Source organism: Conger conger, chromosome 2 (genome assembly GCF_963514075.1).
Source record: "Conger conger chromosome 2, fConCon1.1, whole genome shotgun sequence".
Classification (NCBI taxonomy): domain Eukaryota; kingdom Metazoa; phylum Chordata; class Actinopteri; order Anguilliformes; family Congridae; genus Conger; species Conger conger.
The window spans coordinates 61,726,010-61,738,920 of NC_083761.1; the positions used below are offsets into that span (position 1 = coordinate 61,726,010).

The following is a 12,911-nucleotide window of genomic DNA, read 5'->3' on the forward strand; positions in this document are numbered from 1 at the left end:
ATAAATAATGAAGCCCCACTACTGCAAAGGACACGCCATCAGCTTATGCATGTTAAACCCACACAGCAGCTCAACTGCAACTGACGTGTTTTTTGTGAAATCATAGGCCCGAACATTGTTTGGATGACTTTCAATGACAATGAACAGCAATTATCTCATACAGTGTTCTAGGAATGCGCAGTCATTCTTAGGAAGTAAAGTGTCTGAGTAGCTTACGCTGTCATTCTTAGGAAGTAAAGTGCCTGAGTAACTTATGCTGTGTTCGAAACTGGCATACTACTCATACTAAATTTGAAAGAAAATCAGTCTGACATACAGTCCCCTCCAAAAGTATTGGAACAGAAAGGTCAATTTCTTTGTTTTTGCTACACACTGAAGACAATTTAGTTTGAGGTCAAAAGATGTATGCGATGACAGATCCGAATTTCAGCTTTTATTTCCTGGTAATTATATCTAGATTTGTTAAAGAACTTAAAACATATTACCTTTTGACCACCCACTTTTTAGGTGAGCAAATATTGGTGACTGACAGGTGTTTCTTGTTGCCCAGATGTAGCCTGTTAAATTGATTGGTTAAACAATAAATAGTCTACTCTTGGTTTTAGCTTTGGGTTTTGCCTGTGAAGACAAAAAATATATAAATATATAAATAAAAAATAAATAAATAAACCAACATGAAGACCAGAGAGCTGTCTTTGGGAGAAAAGCAAGCCATTCTGAAGCTTAGAAAAGAGGGGAAATCAAGCCATTGCACAAGCATTGGGATAGCTTGTACAGCACCTTGGAATGTCCTGAAACAAAAAGCAATTGCTGACAAACAGGTCGACCAAGGAAAACAACAGCAGTTTATGACAAAAACATTGTGAAAGCTGTGAAGAAGAACCAGAAAACATCAGTCAGTGACAATCTCCACAGGGCAGGGGGGAAAGTATCACAATCAACCGTTCAAAGAAGACTTGGAGAGCAATATAGAGGCTATACCACAAAATACAAACCACTCATCAGTAGTATACAAGTGGAATACAAGATTACAATTTGCAAAGAAGTACAGAGATGAGCCACAAAAATTCTGGAAGAAAGTTTTATGGACTGATGAGACCAAGATTAACCTCAACCAAAGTTATGGAAAGGCCAAAGTGTGGAGAAAGAAGGGATCTGCTCATCATCCAAAACATACAAGCTCATCTGTGAAGCACGGTGGAGGAAGTGTCATGGCTCGGGCTTGCATGGCTCCTTCTGGAATGGGCTCACTAATCTCTATTGATGATGTAACTCATGATGGTAGCAGCAGGTAGAATTCAGAAGTCTACAAAAATATTCTGTCTGCCAACTTACAGAGAAATGAGCCCAAACTAATTGGGAGGAACTTAATCATGCAGCAAGACAATGACCCAAAACACACTGCCATCACAATAAAGGACATCATTAGGGAGAAAAAGTGGAAGGTTTTAGATTGGCCAAGTCAATCACCAGACCTTAACCCAATTGAGCATGCATTTCACCACCTGAAGAGGAGATTAAAGGGGAAACCACCCAAAACAAACAACAATTGAAATAGGCTGCAGTAAAAGCCTCACAAAAGAAGAATGGAACCATTTGGTGATGTCATGGGGTCACAGGCTTCATGCAATTATTGCAAGCAAGGGACATGCTACCCAATATTAAGTGTTATTTACTTTCATTTACTTAAATACTACCAGAGGTGCTATGTTCTAAGTAATTAGAACTTAAATTAAAGCTGAAATTCTGCACTTTGAGCTCATATTTATTATTAACTTCCAACTCCAATGTCCTGTGGTAGACAGCTAAAATAACAATAACTTTGTAAAATATTTATGGACGTGACTGTATATCATGTTATATCATCGTCATTTGAAAGGTCTTAATACATGATTCACTTTCACTATGTGATAAATAAAAAAAGTCTAAGTTTAAGCTCTTGTTGAAAGAGCATCCATCTTCCCCTTATTCACCAGGTTCGGTGGCCTGGTGTGACCTGGCCATACAACTCAAACTGCGATGAGAACTCATGCTCCTCTGGGGAGGTCATCTGAGCTGCAGCAGCTCGATCCTGGCGTGGTGGCCCCCAGACTGCCAGGCCTGAGCTCATCCTCATGGAAAATGCTCTAATCTCCCAACGGCCATGAGCCCACGCAGGGATCCCACCCCTCCCCCCGGCCTGCTGGAGACTAGACAGAGTGGGAGTTCAGGGGATTTCATGAGCATTGCTGAGGGCACTCCCACTGTCAGTCACCGAACCAACCAACCAATCAGATCACAGTGGGGCGGATGGTTCTGCATCTGTTGCTAACGTTCCACAAACCTGCCCTCAGCCCCAGACACAGGTACTTTACCTGTAGCCCAGCCACTAGTGCAGGTAAGGCTAAGCCCATGGACAGCCAGGACAACCTTAAATGGTGAAGTGAAGCAGGGATATGTTGCCTTTTAACAACAGCTGAAGAAATTAGACCCACAGTCCCACACACAGGCAGCATATTCACAGCCCCGGTGGGGAAACGGGAAATACTGTCACTGCAGCTGCTCTGTCCCTGGAAAATCCATATCCAGCACTTGTATGCTATTCACATTTGACTTTTCTACATGGCTCTCCCAGAGTTTTCCACCTGGCCCAACCTGTGAGGGCGGGTTATCAGTCACAGGAGCCTAAACAGATACAACAGTATGTGTGTGTGTGTGAGAGAGAGAGGGAGACAGAGAAAGGGGAAAAAGGCATATTCCAGCGAAGGCTGCCCTGAGCAGGGCTGCTCAGAGTCGCCCTGATGCATCCCAGCTCCTCCAACAAGCGCCTTATTGTCTGAAGGAAGTCAGAAACTTTCCTGTTAAGTGAGCTAAGAAGGGATTCATAGCAGTATGCCTAAACAACATGTGATCTCCATTTAAATACTTTCCAGCATGATATCAGCCTCAACTCTCCCACAAAAGGGCTTATTGTGCATTTGTGCTGATTTGAGCTGTTAGACAGTGCTGGCTGCCAACACTGAGACCACTCCGGTCCCGGATGGTCCATCTAATTGAGCCAGAGGAGACACTTCGGTATGCTCAAATACTCAGTCTCTGTTACCCTGCTACACCAACCGAACAACAGCGAATACCATCGCACTTCTGTACCTACCTCCTATACCCGCACTGACAGAGCAAGGGTGAATTCTGGACTTGTAATGTATTACACAACTAGCCTAGTCAGTCCTATCCTATATTTGTTTTGTGTGCTCCCACGGGTACGCTAAAAGATTCTGCCCTACAACAACAACAAACACTAAGAAGGCAAAATAAACACCCCGTCGAAGCGTACATTGACACTCAGCACGCAGCACACAGTGAAGCCGGCCTTCCCTCTGTCCACCGCTTTTCAGCCTGAGCCATGGCAGGAAGTGCCAAGCAGAAGAGTGCTAATGGAGAAACAGGATGTGGAAAAGTACCGACAGAGGCAGGAAGGACACTCTCTATCTGCCTGCATATCGTCCCCATTTCCAAGGTCCAAAGCCAAGGCAAAGGAAGACCGGAGCCCCCTCCCTCCCCGCCATCACTCTGTTTAGAGGGACATCCGTCTGCATCCCTATGGTAATTTCCCCATACACACGCTATCCCAGATATCAACCGAGACAGACACAGAGCTTAATGCTCACTCAACGCGTTATGAAATCAAAGGTCACTCACGTGGAACTCGTGAGCAAGGTACATCAATTTGAGGGAAATTACCTGAAACCGAGACTCCGATCTGGAGCCACTCGTAGCTTTCATCAGCCTAAACTATTGTGACCTGAGCTGTGGAAGGAACCCCACAGAGGTGAATGTTAAATTATTCAGGAAATGTTTCAGCTTTCCATCAGCAACTCAGAGCCAACATGCTGCTAAGACCAGAACTGTACGAAACGCCACACAGAGCTGGCCTCACGTGACTTCCTGTATCTCCCAGGGCTTCAGCTCACAGAGATATAATGCGTATGAATCATTTGCGCAGGAGAGCTATTAATAGGCAAGGTGTATTCTGTGTCACATTGCATTGTGGTGTAAAAAAAATTGTGCAATGTGTCAGATTCCACAGGGCAAGGCTGTGTTGTCAGTAGTACACTAAGAGGTCTGCGTTGTGGGACAGCCCAAGTCACAGCAATGTCAACAGGCTGCTCATCATGTCAGATACCAGTACACACCTTTCCCAACGAGTGAACAATGCGGTTATCACCTCCACCGGTACAATCTACTGCAATATCTAACCATCTCTGCTTTCAGGCTGAAAGATCTGGTATTCCCCGCTGTTCCAAAACACAATGCAAACACATTTTCCTGGTAAGAGCTTTGAGCTCCAGACCATGTAGGGTAAAGCTATCAGCACACAGCTATGATTATTGTATTATAACATAGTATTAGTGGTGCACACTGTCCAGCCTGGAGATCAAAATGGAGGGTGTGGTTAAAGTGCAGGTCTTAAGGTGATATCGAACAGAAATGCATAATCTCCACTGAAAGGGCAAGAGGCCAGAGTTGAAGCCTTTGCCACACTACAGTGGCAGGCTTCTTTTGTTCGCAGTGAGTGGTTGATCGCCATTGTCTGAGACTGTGCAGGGAGCATAATGGACTCCATTATGTCACATCTTCAAGCAGCAGATTTAACATAAGGGCTTCCTCTGTTGGCTCACAGTCTATCAAAATGTAAATTGCATAAAGCTGCATTGCAAAGGGGGGTGCATTGAAAAGAATATTTGAGAAAATTATGTTAATTGAGAGCTATTTGGACTGCACATAGCATAGCTTAATCCCCTCACTGTCTTATAAAAGAACATCATCCAAACCATTATTTGTGCCTTTTATTAAAGAAATGACTTCAATCAAACTCGTGCTAAACATGTACTAAAGCATAAGTGACCTCAAATGTTTAGTAAAACAATCCACTATTTATACTGCTCTGTAAAAAAACAGCTTTGACTAATGTGAGTTTGGGCCGCATCAAATCATCTTCATCTCCTCCACTCTTACCTCACATGTTCTTATAATCATCGGAATGTAGTGTAAGTACCTGACTACTACAACAAGACATTCATAATATTATCTATATGTGGTTTCCTTGCGGTATTCCAACCTTGTTGAGAAAGGGAAGGGGGGCTATCACATAGTTCACATTTCCCTTCTAACTATCATAACTCAGAGGCATGCAGAGAATTGGATGGGACTTATGTGACTTATGAGCCTAATGTCAGCAGATGGGGTTTATGTCCAGGGTTCTGTAGGTCGCAGGGCTGCTGCTAACAGTGCATGGACATAATGACTTGAGCAGACCATTGGGACATTAGCGATTTAGGGGCAGACATTAGCTCAGGAGGTAAGAGCGGTCATCTGGCAGTCGAACAGTTGCCCCCAACGAGCTGATGGGTACCTTGCAGAGCAGCATATCGCCGTTGGTGTGTGAGTCTGAGTGTGAGTGTGTGAGAACTAGGAGGATCTGTGCTGCTGTTTGGGCACTGACTGCAACTTCGCACTGATAACAAGGCAGATTCCTCATATCTCAGTAGAGTAGCCCATCTGTAGGGCGGCCTGTAGCATAGTGGGTTAGGGTTATGACTGGGACATGACTGGGATCCGCGAGTTTGGAGGTTCAATCCCCGGTGTAGCCACAGCCGTTGGGCCCTTGAACAAGGCCCTTAACCCCACATTGTTCCATGGGAGGATTGTCTCCTGCTTAGTCTAATCAACTGTGCGTCACTCTGCTAAATGCCATTAATGTGATGTAATCTCAATAGATAGTAGAGTAGCCAATCTCAGTAGACACTTTAAAGCACAGGCAGCATCAACCTCACTCAAAGTCACTTGTGTCTTTGTGTGACCCACGAGGTGCCACCAGTACAGAACTCTTACATCACCTCAGCAGCCACACACCAAGGCCAGGAGATGACTAATGGATAATTATAGAGACAATTGGCATGACTCTTCAGTGTGACAGCAGTGGGCACCTGCTGGGGAGAGGATTAGCACTAAGGTGGACTAGAGCCCGTTACACTCCAGCCAAGCTGGCACAATTACATCATCATCAAGAGAGCACATGAAACACGCACGCATTACGTCAGCCTAAAAGCTCCAATATCAAAATCTCCCTCTTTCAAAACTTATATCGCACCATCAACAGAGGATTAGCAGACTTTCTGAAGATATCCTTGGTAAACAGCACAGTCGCATGTGATAGGAGCGTAGTGTGCTCCATCCAAAACAGTCAGGAGATGGAGGCACTTTTTCTGTCTACATGCAAAACAAGCTGACAGCTCCCATGTCTGAAGTAATGTGTAGCGTACTCACTGTGGCTACAGCAGAAATTCCTTAGATATTATTACTCGCAGTCCAGTTCTCCACCTAGTCCCTTGGGAATACTCCACCCCAGTTACAGTTACAAAACGGTAACCCCCCCCCCTTCTACGGTCCCTCTATATTGGGAAAGACACCAAGAGGGTGCGCTGCAGGTCATGTGACTCCTGAGATGATCCTTATTTTCCTCAAACTGAGATATCCCCTGCACAGCCCAGATCACAGAGGTATGGGAATGCAACAGATCTTACAGACCAGCGAATACCTTCAGGCAAAGACAAGTTTATCAACCTGAAGCGCAAATATAAACTCCAAGGCCCCGCAGGGTCCGACTGCCTTCCAATCCAAAGATAGTATCTGAGAGGCCGACTGCCTAAATATAATCACACTCTCGTTCCCACTGTCCCTGCCATCCCATATTATATCACCATGACAGGGCCCCTCACTACTACCCATTCAGGCTTTTAAAGACACAGGGCCAAGAAAGGCCAGATGTATGCAGAGTTCATGCAGGTAGAGACAAACCGGAGCATTCAGACAACATGTCATTAAAGGGATGACAACATATCAACATGCCAATATATTTTATGATTTGACGTAAAAAAATATATAGTATTCACAATAAAATCTATGGCTTATACTTAGCATACTACTCATACTGCATTTCAATGAAAATTAGCCTGAAATTTAGTACAAGTAGGTTTCAAACACAACCTACATTCTATCTTGAGTAACTCCAAGCAGTGAAATGCGCTTTCTTTCTGCAGGGTGACGGTAGTGGTGAGGTGAGGTAATTCAGCTGAGGAAAGGGAATGCAATTGGGTGAAATTCCGTGGAGCTCCTTGAGTTCAACACTACTGTGGGCTAATTTTTTTTGTGTGTGTCATAGGTGTTTGCATGTGCATGATCTAAGACCTACAGGGCATTTGGCAGCTATTTTTTCCAACTAAGAGACACCCTAACACACATGCCGCAACCATTAAACCTACACGCCTAGTTGATGTTCTACCCAACAGCACAGAGACTAATAAATTAATAAAATCCCAGATCATCAAGGATCAACTCAAATTTGTATCTTTTTTTTTCCCTCTGTGGCAATGCCAAAACAATCGACTGAAAAAAAACACGATACATAAAAACACTTGGGCTTCACGTGAAGAAAGGACTGAACTTCCTTTTCCGCTCGAGGGAGCTGCAGTCAAAATAAGACAGCGGGTCGTTTTAAGACTTCCTGACCTGTTCCCTTCCTGATGTTCTTTGGGATCCCAAGCAAGCCCCCTGACGCTCAGTTAGGCAGGGGAGGCAACGGTAGTCGGGGAGGGGGGTGCAGGTTAATGGTGGATGCAGGGTGACCGCTGGGTCTGAGGAAATGGAGACTGTACTGCTACTTCTCTGGGGCTCTGAAATTAACCTGCCACATTACGTCACAGCGGATTTACAGTCCTGTAGAAAACATGTCGAGGCCTGTTCCCGGTCGCCTCCACGGTATAAAGGGCGAGGCAGAGCTGGCACCATTGGCAATGGGGCTCATACACACCAGCTACAAACAGGAAACAACACAGCGGGGCTGAGCAAGGCTTCCTTTGAATATCCTCAGCCAAAGACCCAGGGGAGGGGAGCTCCGAGTACACAAAACACCCGAGTGACAAAAGCCGACTGAAGCTAATGGTGGAACACACAGTGGTTTACTACTTGTCTGGCCATGAAACCAGAATTCAGTATTCCTGTTTCCAGCTGTCTGTGTGATTTCCCAGGTCACTTTTTTTTCCTTGATCCAAGATGCTGATGAATGCTTACTCAGAATTCCAAAGCCCCACAATATGAGTGTATGCAAGTACCTACATACTTACCATGCATCACTGAGTTCCATGTTATTAGTCACAGATACATTAACCTCAATTCTGAGTGAATGACAATGGGAAATTAACAGGAACTGTCCCATAAAAGAGAACTTAAGAATAGCTAAAGGCAGAGTTACAACCTAAAATTTCTATCATGCCTAGTGGTCTAGAAGCATAAAGACAACAGGAGGGACTGAAGGAAATATTGCAGGCATGCAAACTTCTGATACGTTTATGATAATTACCCATTCCTAACATAAGGTCTAGGCTGCATAAATCTCACCAAACCTTTGGCTGACAACGGGAAAGAATGAAGGAAATATTACAGGCATGCAAGCTTCTGATATGTTTTTTGATAATCGGCCATTCCTGACATCTTTGACACATTCTGAAGTCCAAATCACACGCACATTAAGGTGTGTGATTCAGCAGCCGAAGCACCTGAGCTGGGGGTCGGAGGCTGTTCTACCACTCTGAGCAGGAATTCTTTCTCAGCTGCCTCCCTTTACACACACTCATTAGCCTGCCTCCGTGGGACTGGTCTGAACTGATCTGCTTTGTACGAGCGCAGCCTGCATTGTTTCCAAAGTTGCAGGTCGAGTTGGTTAACCGGAGCAGCATGGGAAAGAGACACTGTTGCCTGTGCTTATTTTCCTGCTCGAATACCAACTTGCTTGCTCATGTTTGAAGATCCGGAAGATACATATCGCAAGGTGGGGAAACAGACTCGAGCAAGCCCTGCGGCTGACACAGGCTCCACCAGGCAAACAGACAGGAGTCCAGCGTGAGCAAAGAGGAAGACAGCCTGTAGAGTTTTCTGTTTTTGTGGCTTACATCTCAATGACTGCATAGAGGCTCTCGACCTATACCATGGCAGCCGAGTGATTTAAAGGATCATGTGCTAAACAGACCAGGATAGCCGCTACACTACTCCACACACACACACACACGCGCAGACTCACTCACACGCTCGCTCACTCACTCGCTCACTCACTCCTGGAGTAATTCCATTTTTTCAAATAAACCAAATGATAAAAATACATATAAATTCTTATAGCCGAGAATGCTGCACACCTAGATTTACAATAAGTGAAAGCAAAGTGACTGCATAATGTCACTTCAACCGGACCTTCTCGCATGAATACAGGTCTGAATACAGCAAGAATATTAGTGGAACAATACTAAAATCCCTAAAGGGTACAGGTGCCACAGTAAATACTTATAAAAACATTGTTAATAGCGGTAATGAGGCAAACCTCAGATTTTGGGAAGTGTGAAGTTCAATAATAGAAAGGGAGCCACAAGCATGGAACTCATAACAAAAATAGTCTAGTAAGTGTGCTGTGGACAGGTGGCCTTCAGAGGCAGAGAAGTACATTGGGGTAGTACGGTAAATTCCAAGGGGGGGGGGGGGAGCGCTGCCCCCCCATGAACACTGCGACAGAACTGCTGGGTGTAACACTCAGGACCCCATGCTTGCGGCTTGCCTCAAATAAAAACAACACAGCGTGCAATTACAGTACTGCTCTCCCAGCCAGGCCAGGCCGATACTGCATCATGACTCACACACACGCATGGTTCCAGAGCTCCCAGGGTCCAGCTCAGACCCACATCCACAGCCCAGCCACGGACCGGAGATTCCACCTGCTCCCTTCACTATAAGCCCTGGCTCTGGGGGTCTGGGCTCTGACCCAGCTCGCCCTCTCCAGAGTGGAATCATTATAAAATTCCGTGCCCATTGCCAACATCAGGGCGCAGCAATGGATGTAACCCGAAAGAGAGCAGCCATCTTAACAGTTGCAATCACACTGCAGGGAGAGTTTTACCAGTGCTATTACATCACCCAGCGATGATCCCACTACAGCCGATAATGTTGTCCGGGAGCTGAAAGCCACAGTGTCACATGCTCTATCTCTGTTCATCTACTGTAGATACACTGGCAAGCACACAGGTGTTTCACATTCCAGTCACAACTCACAGTGCCAATATGTGGAACATCATCTGGAAAAAATGCACACATGCCATCATTTGCTGCCCTTTATATGTGAAATATAACTAACAGCAGAAACAAGCAGTAAAAACATTAACAAGTAATTAAATTATTTTACATCTATCAGACCTAGTATATTGTTAGGAATACAGTGGATGAGAGGATACACCATTTTTCATGTACATTATTTTCATTCCGTAAGAATGAATCATGTTCCACCAACACCCCACCCCCCATAATTGTTGTTTCACCTTTCCATGAGAAGAAAGAAGAAACTCGGCTCTGAACTTTCGGTGGCCTTTCTCACCATCAATGAGTAATAGTTTCACACATTCCCTCTAATGACCAACCTAAGCAAAACTTACTTTGGACAGACCACCATGAAACTGCATGCAGAAACAACAATACAACGACCTTTGTCTAGGTGAGAGGTTCAGCATGACTAGGCTATACCAAAATACAGTGTAGATATCCCCATGCTGTTGTAACAGCAGCTGATGCAAGTACAATGTATATAACGTAAGTTTTTATGATAATAGGCTTTTTTATAGACAGATGCACAAACCGGACCAAATAAGAATGAAATAGGCCTACAGCACAAGCAATAGACCGGCTTTTCAATCACATGGAAAACTGAATGATCAGTAATAGTGTTTGAGGATAAGAAAGTGGGGGGTAGTGGAAGGCACAGTCCACTCAGGAATAACAGAAATATTTCAATGAACAAAAAAGGTCACTTTAAAAGGCGGGAGCGAGTCTCCAGGGGTTGGACCTGTTCAGAAAGGTCCTTCTCAAGGCAGGAAACAAAAACAAGCAACTTCGACTACCGGTCATGTTGCCGCCCCGTGGGCGAACTCTGTAAAGGGAATCGTGGGCGACACTAAATAAATCACTACAATTTGTAGCGTGTAGAAACGTAAACGTAACGTAAATCTCTAAATATAAATAATTGCAATTGATTCGCTAAAGAGCATTAAACTGAACACATGTAGGTATGATAACTTCATCGGTGTTTTATAAATCATACTCTTATAACGCATTTGTTAAGATGATTAATTTCGCCTTTACAGAACAGAAGCACGTTTTCCTTATATCTAGGTATTTTAATCACTGTTCATGTTTCTGTAGGCCTAATCTTGATCGTAAAATCTTTTTAGTTTTTCTTACTTCCGAGTGACTTTCACATTAGCACTAAATATAAGTCAAAGTGTTGTAAACAGCTGTCTATAACTTAAGTAGGTGTCCCACGACGTTAATGTTACATAGCAGGCACAACATTAGTTCACGTTAGTTAACAACGTTAATGTTACTAGGGGCAGCTATGTAAGTCTGCAATGTAGCCATACAGCACTTAGCAAACCATTTATGACTACAGCTGCATGTTGTCACTGTATCTGTTAAGGCAAAATCCCCTGGTCAGAATGTAGGACTACAAACCGATCTGATTTTGAGATATTCATTCAATTACTTTTAAGCTCACAAACTTAACGTAGGATACTCTATTTAGAAAACAGATAGCAACAATCAACTTTACACCGGAGTAACCCTTTCCTTTATTCAATTATCAACATTAACTCGGCAGCATCATGACAAATATCCATAGTGCGAACCGATGACAGTTGGACTGCATAGGCGACTAGTTAAAGTTACAGGACTGATGCTTAGTCTAGCTGACCAGCTAGCTGCTGCAAACGACTCACTGACATAGATAGCGACGCGAAATAGTCAACATTAGATAAACAATTGCTAAGTAATTAAAGCTAACTATCAAATGTTACAAATCAATAGGCCTACTCCAAGTTAAAGTAACTTACCCTTGAAGCAAATATTCTGGTCTTCAGGTGTAGAAAAAACCCCCCAAAAAACGAGTTTTTATATGTTGAGGGTCCTCTTTGCTTAAATATGATATGGTGCTTTTATGTCACTTCATAATCGTACTGTAGAAAAGCCAATGGTTAGGTGGAAAAATCTGTATGATCCCGATAACTTAAAATCGTTTCAGAGGAAAAGAGAAATATTGGTAAGCGTCTCACAGCGCGGGCGAGTTGAAATGTTGAAATTCCGAGAAATCGCTGATTGGGTTTTCTTTTCCATGCAATGCCCGGCACATTCCCACACACCAGCCTGGGCTCCTCCACCGGGATCAGTTACGCACTGTGTACTTCACAGACCGAAAGTCCCGCCCACTACGCAGAAAGGCAAACTGTCGGTGGCAACGGCTGAGCGGCTGTCAGATGCCACAACCAATCAGTGTTGCTACTTTATCAGTCGGGGCTGACCGTTCTGTGGGATTGACCCTCTATGGGCGGAAATAAGACTGATGGCCACTGTTGACAGTTCGGGAGAACTGGATTTTTAAAAATGAAACACTGGGCTACTTGCAGGTCAACTCATTTAGTTTTTTTGTTTTTTTCAGTACAATGCTGAGAACAGAAAAGGAAAGAAGTGTCATTTTAAAAGACAATATGACTACACGTCCAGTTTCCTAGTTAAATAATAGGATATAAATAGTAAGCTCAATGTATTACTTCATAAGCACAGTGGCATAAGCATACTTTTTCCAGTGGTGGCTACAGTGACTGTTCTACCTGCTGTTGAACCCATTACCTTGATTCTCCGGTCCACTGACTGTTCCACGCACTGCTCTATAGTCATAACTCTCTGTGCTTTGTTGGGACATACGTCGAAGTAAACCTGGCTTACATGGTAGAAGGGTCCAAAGCTAGGCAAACACAGCAGAAGGCCATACCTGTGTGAGACAACACACA

General features: G+C 44.1%; 1 protein-coding gene across 3 annotated transcripts in view; it reads right to left on the bottom strand.

Moving 5' to 3' along the window:
• LOC133121635 (inactive rhomboid protein 1) overlaps positions 1 to 12,286 on the bottom strand; it is a 49,458-nt gene extending 37,172 nt beyond the window's left edge. For all 3 annotated transcript variants that reach the window (XM_061230950.1, XM_061230951.1, XM_061230949.1), the window contains exon 1: positions 11,958 to 12,286. The gene's annotated coding sequence lies outside the window, so the exon portion shown is untranslated. The remainder of the gene's footprint in view (positions 1 to 11,957) is intronic.
• Between the last annotated feature and the right edge of the window lie 625 nt (positions 12,287 to 12,911).